The sequence below is a fragment of the Echeneis naucrates genome, chromosome 2, assembly GCF_900963305.1.
Source record: "Echeneis naucrates chromosome 2, fEcheNa1.1, whole genome shotgun sequence".
Taxonomy (NCBI): domain Eukaryota; kingdom Metazoa; phylum Chordata; class Actinopteri; order Carangiformes; family Echeneidae; genus Echeneis; species Echeneis naucrates.
Window position 1 is genome coordinate 9,449,298 of NC_042512.1, and position 12,180 is coordinate 9,461,477.

Genomic DNA, 12,180 nt, shown 5'->3' on the forward strand with positions numbered 1-12,180 from the left:
TTCGTTTGCGCTACATGGCTCGTTGGTCTAGGGGTATGATTCTCGCTTAGGGTGCGAGAGGTCCCGGGTTCAACTCCCGGACGAGCCCATCTGTTGTCTTTCAGTCAGTAGGATACACTATGGAGCTGTGTGAGGTTTCATTAATGATTAAAGTAATCATTAACAGCCTGTATGGAGTCTAAATGAAAAGAACATCAGATGGAGACTAAAAGTTGTCTCCCTCTGACAGGAACTGCTTTTCTTTCAAATCTACTGCTGTAAACCCCAATGGATTTCTAGTCCATCGCCTTAACCACTCGGCCACAACAACCTGACCCTTTCTAATGACATCACAGAGATCAAAGACTCCTCCCACTTTTTTGTCATGACCTCCACAGTAGAGTGCACTCTGTTAATGAAGCTCAAAAGACAATCATGGTCCTGCCAGGTACCTTTGAGTTCTGCCAGACAGAAGCAACAACAAAACTGGAACTATTTGGACTGAACTGGATTTGAAACCTTCACTGTCACCACCCACCACTGCCAGTTTGTTTCTTGTCAATGAAAACTAATCAGCTAATTCAGGCATTTTTCATCTCCCTGTGAACAAAAGTTATAGAAGCCAGTGAAAGACGATACCAACACCAGGTGGGCTGAAATGAGAAACATCACAGTCAACCAGAGTTCATGCTTGCGTATGAAAACATGCAGGTTTGGCAGGGGGCACCCAAATTTGAACTGGGGACCTCTTGACCTGCAGTCAAATGGCCACACCGTTGATGTGACATTATGTTACGGCTTCAGCTGGCGTCTTCACTGTGGCAAGTGTCTTGTCAAGATCCTTCAAGTAACACAACCAGACAGCAAACTTCACACTGTCATTCATCTGTCATTCATAACATAACAGCAGGCATTGTGCACCATGCAGGGGATGTAGCTCAGTGGGAGAGTGCATGCTTTGCATGTATGAGGCCCCGCGGTCCCCGTCATCTCCAGCGTTGATAATGAAGCATGGGAAGTCTTTATCTTGCGCAACACCCTGATCTCTCAATTATCCACGCAGCTTGGAGCAATTTATCCTGTGTAGTCATCCTACCAAATTACCAAAGTGAACACAAGTGTACATGTGATGACAAAACAGCAGCCACTGAAGTCCACTTAAAAGCAAACTCCTAATGTTTTGGCCTCTTTTTTTAACTTTTTTTAACTAACATCATAATGAAGTTACGTCAAGTACATATAGAGCAGGTCTAGACCAAACTCTTACTAAAATTATTTTGGGAAGCCGTGGTGAGGAGGGGTTCCAGGTCAGTATCTGGAGGATTTTGCAGATGCTCCTTTCAGCACCATCAGCCTGAGAACGACAGCACTCATTGGATCGGTTCACAGCTGAGTGTGAAGCAGCAGTGGAAGAGTGCTGGGCCCAAAACCCACCTCTGCTGAGGCAGTGATGCAAATAACAAAGTACATTCTACATTGATCAACTTGCTGATCACTGCCACTACATGTTGATGTTATGACAGTTGCACTGCCCCTTTCCTCCACTTTGGTTTCACCAGAACCATTAAATATGGTATAACCTGTAATACATAACTTTCCAACCACGAAGGGACTCGAACCCTCAGTCTTCTGATCCGAAGTCAGACGCCTTGTCCATTAGGCCACGTGGTCACTGGGGCATGGTGATGTCCCGTTGTCAGAATCAGTCAGTTCTTTCTCTTGGCATGATAACACTGTGAGAGATGTGCATTTGAAGCCTTCACTGTGGGACTTTGGAGAAGTGGATGGTGAACAGAACATCCTGCATTAGTGGGCTCAGCCACTAATGGAATTCTGGAATTCTAGTCCATCGCCTTAACCACTCTCAAGCTAACTCAAGCTTTGAGCGACGATAGGCTATGTAATTCTTTAAAATTGATTTGTGAAAATAAGCCAAAAAAAAAAACGCTTTCACACAGGCCGGTTAGCTCAGCTGGTTAGAGTGTGGTGCTAATAACGCCAAGGTCATGGGTTCAATCCCCATACTGGCCACAAGCACAGATGTGACACAGGAAATGATCATCACAATGTTTAAATCGAAAAATTGTCCACTCTGACAAATGTACTTTTCTGTCTTAAAAAGCAATTTTCCGGCAATAATTTAGTGGAAGTGTGACGTAGTCACCAGATTTTTCTCTGTTCTGAGGAGTATTGCTTGCTGAATGTGGTGACGTCATTTGGAGTGTTTTCATTGATCCGATTCTGAGTGTTACATTTGTCCCGTCTTACTTTAGTAACACTGCCATGTTTGAGTCGAAATAAATTCAGTGACTCTTTAAAATGATCACGGTACGGATGCTAATCCCGTTAGCCGGTCTATGGCGTTTTCTATTGCATGTTAGCATTAAACGGACATAACAGACTTTATGTTCAGATAAAATGATGGCAGTAATGCTGGATTAAAATAACTTTGAATGCCATTTTAAATATCTGGATGTTCAGTCATTTGTGCTTTTATTCTGTGGATAACAAAGATATTCTTTCATTTTATTATTCTCTCTTCGGTCGAAAAAAAAAAAGCCGAGTCCAGTCGAGGAGAGCCAATCATCAGAGAATCCGTGCAGATATAACCCCCCTGGGGTTATTTTGAGAGAGAAGGCTTCATCAGATGATTTCTCTTTTCTGCAGCTGCCTCTGTGGTTAGGTAAAGGTCCAAAGAGGATGTAGATCAGTGGTAGACGTTCATCAAAGTAACAGGACATGCTCGTGGCAGGTCCATTGTTGTAAAGCAAATTCCCATACCGGGAGTTGAACCCGGGCCACCTGGGTGAAAACCAGGAATCCTGAACACTAGACCACATGGGACATTTATATGTTATGGCGTCAATCACCTGGATTTTTCAATACAAAAAGGCTTTCCCTGACCGGGAATCGAACCGGAAATTATCCTGTTGTAAAAGGCTTGTTGCTCTAGGGGTATGATTCTTGCTTCGGGTGTGAGAGGGAGTTCAACTCCCAGACGAGCCCTTGGTATTATGTCGCCAATATCAGTTCCTGACCATCATGACTCTTCCCAAAGTTTGTCTCCTATGAAAAGCGGTCAATCACCAAATTTCCATCTGCGCAACACAGCAACAACCACTTTGTTTTGTCCAGAAACTGCAAGCAAAAGCTGTAATACAGGAAGTGATGAGCAGGAACTCCACTGAGAGCGAAGCACTGCTGGAGTTTGGATGCAGGATGTCCTGTTTATAAGACAGACACTTTAAGCAGCTCAGCATCAGTACTGCCAGTTTCTCTGCAGTTTCATCTGGAGAGTTGGACCTGGTAGACCTCCAAGCCTATCTGGGTCTGAAAAGAGACAACAAAACAAGCCTGAGATGCTGCAAATGTGATGCCTATGTTTGTACGGCCCACTCTGACCTGAGTGTCAAATGCCACTCATGTGCATGAATTCACATACACACAAAGACACACACACACACCGGCGCCACCCGGCAGCACGGTGTTTCCAGCATTTTGATGTTGGTTCATAAAGTACTTCGCAGTTTAAACATAACAGCTGAAAAAGAGGACATTTCACTTCTAAATCCCTTCTGATAGTCAGCAGGAGCTTCACATGGACTTTGCTCACACATATTTTTTTAAACAATACTTAACATTAACAATGAGGCACTGCTGGGATTTGAACCCAGGATCTCCTGTTTACGAGACAGGCGCTTTGACCAGCTAAGCCACAGCACCGCTCGCTTAGCTGTAGGATGTGATGGATGAATTGGATGAATGTGACCAAAATACCAGTCTCTCCTGGAGGCGTGGGTTCAAATCCCACTTCTGACAGAAACCACTTTCATTTCACCTCTACTGCAGCAAGGTGTGTTTTTTGAGGACAAAGTTGTTTTGGTCTATTCTTGACCGCCCAAACTTTTAAAAGACCAAAATTCCTTTGACATGTCGAAATATTGCTACTCAGTCCTTCGAAAATATGTTCACACCAAATAACACACACCTGCCAAATGGGAGGCCTGGGTTCAATTCCCAACCGATGCAAAGGAACCAATTGCCAACATCCAACATATGTAAAAATTGTCATGTTCACCTCACACACTAAAGGTCTCTGGATAGAAGCTGTTAGGAAACAGCTTTATTCTCCTTGTTTATCCACAGAGGAAGTGAAGTCACACACCACATGATGTTTCTCTTTCCTTTCCTCCCTACATTACCTCGTCTGTGCAAGTACTGTATGCTGCCTTTCGAGTGTCTTCTTTTGACAGCATATAAAAAAATCCATGAGGCCGTGTAGACAGCTTGGAGACTTGGAGAGCACCAGCATTGATCCTAACAGAAGTTTAACACAGAGCCTTCAGATGTGCAGTCAGTCTTCCTGGAATTCAGATTTTTTTTTTTTTCAAAAGGTAGCTTATATGTCAGACAAATTTGCAGAACGCTTGCTGTGCATTTGCAGTGTGTTACATTTTCTTTCCCTTCACCTTTTCGATGCATTTTGCAGTGTGGTGTTGGTTTTTCACTGCATGTTGCAGTGCATTTGCAGTGAACTTTTGCACTGCTTTTGCCATGGCAGACGATCTGTGATGTCAGATGATCTGTGATGTCAGAAGGTCTGCGATGTCAGAATTCAACCCTTAATTCTTAATTCTGATTCATTTGACTTTGTCTGTTGTTTCTGCATTGTTGTTCAGTCAGATCAACAGCAGGCTGCCATCCACAGTTCATCCCTTTTATTTTCTCAACATGTCTCAACATGTCTCTTTGGTGCAATCGGTCAGCGTGTTCGGCTGTTATCTGAAAGGATGGTGGTTCAAGCCCACCCAGGGATGTTCTTTGTTTAAACCCCTTTGTGGACAGGATCTCTGCCTGTCTTGTGGAAGACTGGGATTTCAATTCCTGAATGTTAGAAACTCAGTGCTGCTTGCAATATAAAACACAGCTGCTCTACATGAACAGTGATACAACAGTGGTCACCTCCTGTCTGTAGGCAGACTCATCACCGTGCTGGATGAGGCCAACGAAAATAAAGACCTCCTTCGAGCCGGAGTTGAACCAGCGACCTAAGGATATCAGCTTTAAGCCTCTACAGTCCTCCGCTCTACCAACTGAGCTATCGAAGGGAGCTGTTCAACCTCTCCTCTTCTTGTCTCTTCTTGTCTCCTTTGACTAATCTTTACAGATTTGGGTTAGGGAAAACCTGGAGAATGTCATTTATCACAGTATGATCAAGAAAGTGGCTCAGCTCTAACCAGCTGACGTTGAGGACAATTCTGACTGGATAGATAATTTTAGGTGGAATAGCAGGCTGTAACTTAGACTAAAGCAACCACCGACGAGGATGGGATTCAAACCCACGCGTGCAGAGCACAATGGATTAGCAGTCCATCGCCTTAACCACTCTGCCACCTCGTCATGTTTGATTGCTTCAAAGGCAGATATTTATTAATTCTAGCTGGAATAGCAGGCTGCAACAGGACAAGTTCTGCATGTCGCTGTCTCTTGATGGGCTAATTTTTCAACAAATTTTTCGGCTCATTTGCTAGCTTTCGTTGTCAGAATGGCCGAGCGGTCTAAGGCGCTGCGTTCAGGTCGCAGTCCCCCCTGGAGGCGTGGGTTCAAATCCTACTTCTGACAGAAAGTGCTTTTCTTTCACCTCCACTGCAGCAAGGTGTGTTTGTGATGTCACAAAGGTTCTAACGACATCAAAGAGATCAAAGACTCCTCCCACTTTTTTGTCATGACCTCCACAGTAGAGTGCACTCTGTTAATGAAGCTCAAAAGGCAATCATGGTCCTGCCAGATACCTTTGAGTTCTGCAGACAGAAGCAACAACAAAACTGGAACTATTTGGACTGAACCTGGTTTGTCTGTATTACTTCCAAGGTAGGTTTGGAGGTTTACCAGGTCCAGTTCTCTCCAGATGTCCCCAAACACACGCTTCCCCTCCAGGTTTGTCATCTCCGACGTGGGGCTCGAACCCACAACCCTGAGATTAAGAGTCTCATGCTCTACTGACTGAACTAGCCAGGCTGCTAGAAAAGCAAAACATCCTCCAAAAAATCGCCAAAAATCATTCAAAATAAATAAATAAATAAATGACATTATGGGAAATCTCAAAACTGTGTACAAATGTTTGGAGGAGAAAATGGAAGAAAGATGTGTTTGACAGCCTTTTGGACACACAACCAGTCAGCGTGACGCATCCAACCTCACAATATTTCATGGTGGGGTTGAAAGAGGAGGGAGAACATTGGAAATGTAGGTCAAAGAAACCTGAGCTTGCACCTCACTCAGGTACCTTTGATGCCGAAACCCGAGATTGAACCAGGGACCTTTAGATCTTCTGTCTAACGCCCTTAGTGTTACATTGATAATGTAGTGCCTCACCATCATGACTCTTACCAAAGTTTGTCTTCTGTTAAAAAAGAGCAATCACCATCTGCTCAACACAGCAGGCTCACAACTGACTGCTGTTTCTCTAGTCCAGAGACTGCAAGCAAAAGCTGTAACACAGGAAGTGATGGCAGCACCATGATTGCCTTTTGAGCCTCAACAGTGAGCACTCTATGGTGGAGGTCATGAGAAAAAATGGGAGGAGCCTTTGATCTCTGTGATGTCATTAAAACCTTTGTGACATCACAGAATCAGCATCTCATTTGCTTACAAGCCCAGCTGTTGCCTTGCAGTCGTCAGGAGAGCTAACCCTTATGATATGGAGCTGTGTGAGGTTGGCTGGTTGTGTTATTTGTAGTGTCTTGTAAAGTGAAGCAACAGTAACTTTGTGGCTCATGCTGTGCTGCGGAGAAGGGAAATTGGTGTTTTAGCTGTCGCAGGAGCTGCCTTGCCTGCCTTTCATTGATCCCCCACGCGACACAGATGGATACGTCACACTCTCACGTTCGCTTCAAATGAATGAGTGCATGCAGTTTCTGTATGCTCTACCGACTGAGCTACTCAGGCTTCTGATTGGTGTATAATTGGACGAGCCCTCTTCTTAACAGAAGATTTTAGATAAGAACCTACTTATCACCCAATGTGGGGCTCGAACCCACAACCCTGAGATTTAGAGTCTCATGCTCTACTGACTGAGCTGGCCGGGCTGCTAGAACTGCTAGAACCAAAAAATACAGAGTGTTATATGTATTTCAAGTGTGAACAAGAGAAGACCATGATTGTCTTTGGAGCTTCATTAACATTGTGCACTCCATGGTGGAGGTCATGACAAGAGATGGGCAGAGTCTTTAATCTCATACATACGTATTGTCAGGAATTTGTTTGAGTGAAGAAGCAGGAGCAGTTGAGCAGTACGATTCATTATAAATGCTGGAGATGCCGGGGATTGAACACGGGGCCTCATACATGCGAAGCATGCGCTCTACCACTGAGCTAGATCCCCTGGATGGCTGATCACAGGGCTTCTAAGATACTGTGACAGGTGAAGGTTCATTCTGATGGAATGAACTGTTTTGACACACGCTGCATGAATGTGACACAGAGCTAATGTTTAAAGTATTTTTCTTCAGTACTCTTATTGTGTCTGGAGCTCTGACTGTTGCCAAACGTGCAGGTGACCTAAATTCAGCAGGACAGGCAGCATTATCAATGGCCACTGCCTCATCATAGTCCTTGTAGCAGAAGAGTAGCTGCTTCCTCAGTGACAGCTAACAAGTGATAAACAATAAACAGACATTTCCAATTGTCATCAAAATGTATTCTTTCATGAAATGTTCCTAAACTTCTATTAAAGGCAGCATTATTGCAGCAGGCAGCACTCTATGGTGGAGGTCATGAGAAAAAGAGGGAGGAGTCTTTGATCTCTCCGATGTCATGGGAACCTTTGTGACATCACAGAATCAGCATCTCCTTTGATGGTTACTGATGGAACAGGAAAAGGTCAGATTCTGATATAATCTTGTGAATCCACAAGTATGCCTTTCTTTGTTTGTGTACCAACAGCCTGAGCTCTGGTTCTGACTTTGTTTTGATGAACCTCATTATTTACACACAGCACATTCAGGACATTAATGTGACCGTTTATTTTATGCTAAAGAAACTTTGGTAAGAGTCATGATGGTCAGCCACGTATGTTGGGGGTATTTTCAGATCCAAAATACATCCCTGTACATCAGAGTGGTGCTGTGGCTTAGTTGGTCAAAGAGCCTTGTTGCTCAGGTCAGATGTTGTAGAAACAAACTACTTTTGGGTTACAGTATGTATAAATAGCAGAGGATGGTTTCGATCTATCGACCTCTGGGTTATGAAATAATTAATTTAATTTCATCTGAATTATGCACCAATCAGAAGCCTGAGTAGCTCAGTCGGTAGAGCATCAGACTTTTAATCTGAGGGTCCAGGGTTCAAGTCCCTGTTCAGGCGATGCAGCTTCTTCCCTTTAGTGGTTCACATTATAGACTCCACAGCAGTGATAGGTGACGCTGATCTATGAAATAATGAAACCATGAGTCTTTCATGTCCATTTCAAGGCCCATTTGTGCAGGAAAGATCTTGAGTCTGTTACCTCAGACCGCTGAGCCATCCTGGCACGTGGGTCCAGCTGCCAGTCTCCCTCTCTCAACCCAACCGGTCGAGGCAGATGGCCGCCCCCCTGAGCCTGGTTCTGCCCGAGGTTTCTGCCTCTTAAAGGAAGTTTTTCCTTGCCACTGGCACCGAGTGCTTGCTCATCGGGGGATCTGTTGAGTCTCTAAATAATTTTAGAGTTTTGTCTAGACCTGCTCTTTATGTAAAGATGATTGATGTAACTTTGTTGTGATTTGGTGCTCTACAAATAAATCTGATTTGATTGGTGGAGTGGCAGTGGAGCATTGTTACGGTTGTAATGACACCATTTTCAAATATAACCAACCATAGATCGTGAACAGCTAGCTGTTTCTAAAAGTTTGTTAGCAGAGGATTGTTTTGATTCATCAACCTCTAGGTTATGGGCCCATAACCACGCTACACCACTCTGCTGCAAACCACCCCAGATAGGACTTGAACCCAATAGTGACTTGTGGGTTCAAGTCCCATCTGGGGTGGTTGCACGCTGCAACAACATGTCTCTGTGGGGCAATCGGTCAGCGTGTTCACTGAAGCAGCTGTTCACTGAAAGGATGGTGGTTCAAGCCCACCCAGGGAAGTGCTTTGTCTTATCCACTGGAACTTTAGTCGACACATGGAAGATTTGATTTGGAGAAGGTGTGTGTCCAGGTTCCCAGGGATGTTCTGTGGGAATATAGAACCATCCCATCACTATACACCAAGATACAAAGAAGCTGGACTTGAGAGTTTGTGAGGTTGGATGCTACACGCTGATTGTTTGTGTGTCCAGGACGTTTCAAGGACATCTTTCTGCCATTCTCTGCTCCAAACATTTAGATGCAACTTTCAGGGGTCAGAAACATGTGGCATTATTGCAGGCAAGCTAGAACTGACATGTGGTAGTGTGGCCGAGCGGTCCAAGGCGCTGGATTTAGGCTCCAGTCTCTTCAGAGGCGTGGGTTCGAATCCCACCACTGCCAAGCTTTGCACTCTGCAGTATAATCTCGAAGTGTTTATTTAAATCTAAAGCTCTTATGAATATAGTGTTCCACCAGTGGCTACCATCACTTTGAGTTACTGAAGTGGGGACTGACATCTGAGCTAAAGATACAAATAAATAAACTGTTTTTATTAGCGGTGCGACTGCTCTTGTTCTTTCTGTAGCTAAAAGCGTTCGGGAGTTGAAACCCAGCAAAACATATCAAATGATAAAAATAAAGATTTGAAGAAGGAATGAAAATCAAAGTGATGAACTGTGGATGGCAGCCTGCTGTTGATCTGACTGAACAGCGATGCAGAAACCTTTACCTTGTTGTTTCTCTGACTAGACATTGCGATAAACCCAATGAAGACATAGTGGAACAGGCAATCAATGCAAGAGTGTTGTGGACTTGGCCAAGTTTTCCCTCAGATGGCACATGAGCACAGTCTCGACGCTCGGGTGACTTACTTTCCAAAACTAATAAGATGGAGCATGATGCTGAAGTACTTCTTCAAGAAGAAGATTTTTACTCTTCAGCGTGGCATTGTTAAGATTGTAATGACACCATTTTCCAACTTAACCAACCATGGATCAGCTAGCTGTTGCTAATAGGCTGTTAGCACACCATGGCTTAGGGGGGGGGGGCAGTGCCTTATCCATTAGGCCACTGGGGCAGATGTGACAATACGTGAAAAGACATGGCAAAATATGTGTTGAAAACATGGTGGAGCAGGTGAAAACACGTAGTGGACTTAGTTGTGTCTATCCTCAGCTGGGACTTGAACATAATCTCAACACTCAAGTGAGTTGATTTTGGAAACTGGTCTGACCAGACTGGAGCTGGTTAACTGACATGTCAACTTTTCAATAGCTTGAAGGAGGCAGACTGGGTACTCGGCACTGAAACAACAGTTGAAATCTGCTTTACTTCCACTGCAAAGGAAAACTGCTGGGAGTTAAAACAAGCAAGGTTAATACTGAAGTTTGTTTTCAAGACTGAAGATCTTCCCTCTTCAGCTAGTGCAGCCTCAGTATGGCATTGTTACTATTGTCATGATGTCATCTTCAAATACGACAAACTTTGGATAGTGAACAGCTAGCTGTTGCTAAAAAGCTGTTAGCAGAGGATGGTTTCGATCCATCGACCTCTGGGTTATGGGCCCAGCACGCTTCCGCTGCGCCACTCTGCTGTACACCCGCCCAGATGGGACTCGAACCCACAATCCCTGGCCATTAGGCCACTGGGACACATATGGGCAAATTTTTTTGCCCAAGAAATGGCAAAAAATGCGATGAAATCATGGTGGAATGGGTGCAGTGTGCAGCATCCAAACTCGAATCCCGTCACTGCCAATTACCCCAGCAGTGCTTCACTCTCAGTAGAGTTCCTGCTCATCACTAAAGCAAACTGATGAAAACCATCACTTCCTGTATTACAACTTTAACCTGCTGTATCTGGTCAAGAGAAACAGTAATTTAGTGGTCAGTGCTGTTTTCAGCAGATAATTTAATGGCATTCAAAATGTTACACACCACATTTATCATCCAGTGAGACTTTCTCTGAGGGGGACAACTTTTAGTCTCCATCTGATGTTCTTTCCTCAGTTCTCAGTCTTTTCAAAGAAACTTCATTCCTCATAACTTCTTCGAAGAGAATGTCTTCTAACATTTCTCCAAATAGTAAATGATTTTCCCATTTTAATGAACAACATCCAGTTCTAACTGGTTGATGTATTGTTGCCACCAGGGTGAAAACCAGGAATCCTTACCGCTAGCCCATATGGGACACATATTGTCACACATATTGTCACCCTTTAGGCTGCTTAACACAATCATCAGTCCAGGATAGACATTCTCTGATTGAGGCAGACTCTGGTCACAGCATGCTGGAGACACAGGACACAGGCACAGCAAAACCAGAAAGGAGGAATGCCCGCTGCCAAGAGGTAAACAGCCGCCTGGGTGAAATTAGGAATTAGAATTATCTATCCAGTCAGAATTATCCTCAACGTCAGCTGGTTAGAGCGTGGTGCTAATAACACCACAGTCATGGATTTGATCATACTGTGATAAATGACATTCTCCATGTTTTCCCTAACCCAAATCTGTTAGTCAGAGAAGACAAGAAGACGAACGCACTAGCGTCTCCCTTTGATAGCTCAGTTGGTAGAGCGGAGGACTGTCGAGGCTTACAGCTGAAAAAAAAATATCACTGCAAATGCTATGCAAATGAAAATGCACTGCAAACTCAACTGAGAGTGAAGCACTGCTGGGGTTTGAATGCAGGATGTCCTGTTTATAAGACAGACACTTTAAGCAGCTCAGCATCAGTGCTGCCAGTTTCTCTGCAGCTTTTTTTCTAAAACCACGTCTGTGTCCGTCAACGCTTGTGCTACTCACAATTGTGTGTCACTTCCACAAAGGTTGAAAGCTGTGCTTCCTCACAACAAGAAGGTGCCCTGTCCTTTGAGTAGAAAACTATCCAGGCTGCAAAATGCTGAGTCACAGGAGCGTTGCTGTGTGTGGTTGTTGTGGCCGAGTGGTTAAGGCGATGGATTAGAAATCCATTGGGGTTTCCCCGCGCAGGTTTGAATCAGATGGTTTCTCTTTTCACCTGCTGCAGCAGCTCAGAGCCTCTGTGGTTCAGTTAAGGTCCAAAGAAGATGTAGATCAGTGGTAGACGTTCATCAAAA

General features: G+C 44.2%; 12 non-coding genes across 12 annotated transcripts; 5 read left to right on the forward strand and 7 right to left on the reverse strand.

Annotated features, from left to right (window-relative positions):
- The first annotated feature begins 16 nt into the window (after window positions 1-16).
- trnap-agg (transfer RNA proline (anticodon AGG)) lies at window positions 17-88 on the forward strand. Its single transcript has one exon. It is a non-coding gene; the product is annotated as a tRNA-Pro (tRNA).
- Window positions 89-1,577: 1,489 nt separating this feature from the next.
- On the reverse strand, window positions 1,578-1,650 carry trnar-ucg (transfer RNA arginine (anticodon UCG)). The gene has a single exon. It is a non-coding gene; the product is annotated as a tRNA-Arg (tRNA).
- A 286-nt stretch (window positions 1,651-1,936) lies between these two features.
- trnai-aau (transfer RNA isoleucine (anticodon AAU)) lies at window positions 1,937-2,010 on the forward strand. The gene has a single exon. It is a non-coding gene; the product is annotated as a tRNA-Ile (tRNA).
- A 741-nt stretch (window positions 2,011-2,751) lies between these two features.
- trnae-uuc (transfer RNA glutamic acid (anticodon UUC)) lies at window positions 2,752-2,823 on the reverse strand. The gene has a single exon. It is a non-coding gene; the product is annotated as a tRNA-Glu (tRNA).
- An 805-nt stretch (window positions 2,824-3,628) lies between these two features.
- Window positions 3,629-3,702, reverse strand: trnat-cgu (transfer RNA threonine (anticodon CGU)). Its single transcript has one exon. It is a non-coding gene; the product is annotated as a tRNA-Thr (tRNA).
- A 1,297-nt stretch (window positions 3,703-4,999) lies between these two features.
- trnay-gua (transfer RNA tyrosine (anticodon GUA)) lies at window positions 5,000-5,087 on the reverse strand. The gene is given in 2 exon segments: window positions 5,000-5,035; window positions 5,051-5,087. It is a non-coding gene; the product is annotated as a tRNA-Tyr (tRNA).
- Window positions 5,088-5,297: 210 nt separating this feature from the next.
- trnas-gcu (transfer RNA serine (anticodon GCU)) lies at window positions 5,298-5,379 on the reverse strand. Its single transcript has one exon. It is a non-coding gene; the product is annotated as a tRNA-Ser (tRNA).
- Window positions 5,380-5,518: 139 nt separating this feature from the next.
- Window positions 5,519-5,601, forward strand: trnal-cag (transfer RNA leucine (anticodon CAG)). Its single transcript has one exon. It is a non-coding gene; the product is annotated as a tRNA-Leu (tRNA).
- Window positions 5,602-7,291: 1,690 nt separating this feature from the next.
- On the reverse strand, window positions 7,292-7,363 carry trnaa-cgc (transfer RNA alanine (anticodon CGC)). The gene has a single exon. It is a non-coding gene; the product is annotated as a tRNA-Ala (tRNA).
- Window positions 7,364-8,270: 907 nt separating this feature from the next.
- trnak-uuu (transfer RNA lysine (anticodon UUU)) lies at window positions 8,271-8,343 on the forward strand. Its single transcript has one exon. It is a non-coding gene; the product is annotated as a tRNA-Lys (tRNA).
- A 1,060-nt stretch (window positions 8,344-9,403) lies between these two features.
- On the forward strand, window positions 9,404-9,485 carry trnal-uag (transfer RNA leucine (anticodon UAG)). Its single transcript has one exon. It is a non-coding gene; the product is annotated as a tRNA-Leu (tRNA).
- Window positions 9,486-10,605: 1,120 nt separating this feature from the next.
- Window positions 10,606-10,677, reverse strand: trnam-cau (transfer RNA methionine (anticodon CAU)). The gene has a single exon. It is a non-coding gene; the product is annotated as a tRNA-Met (tRNA).
- Window positions 10,678-12,180: the final 1,503 nt, after the last annotated feature.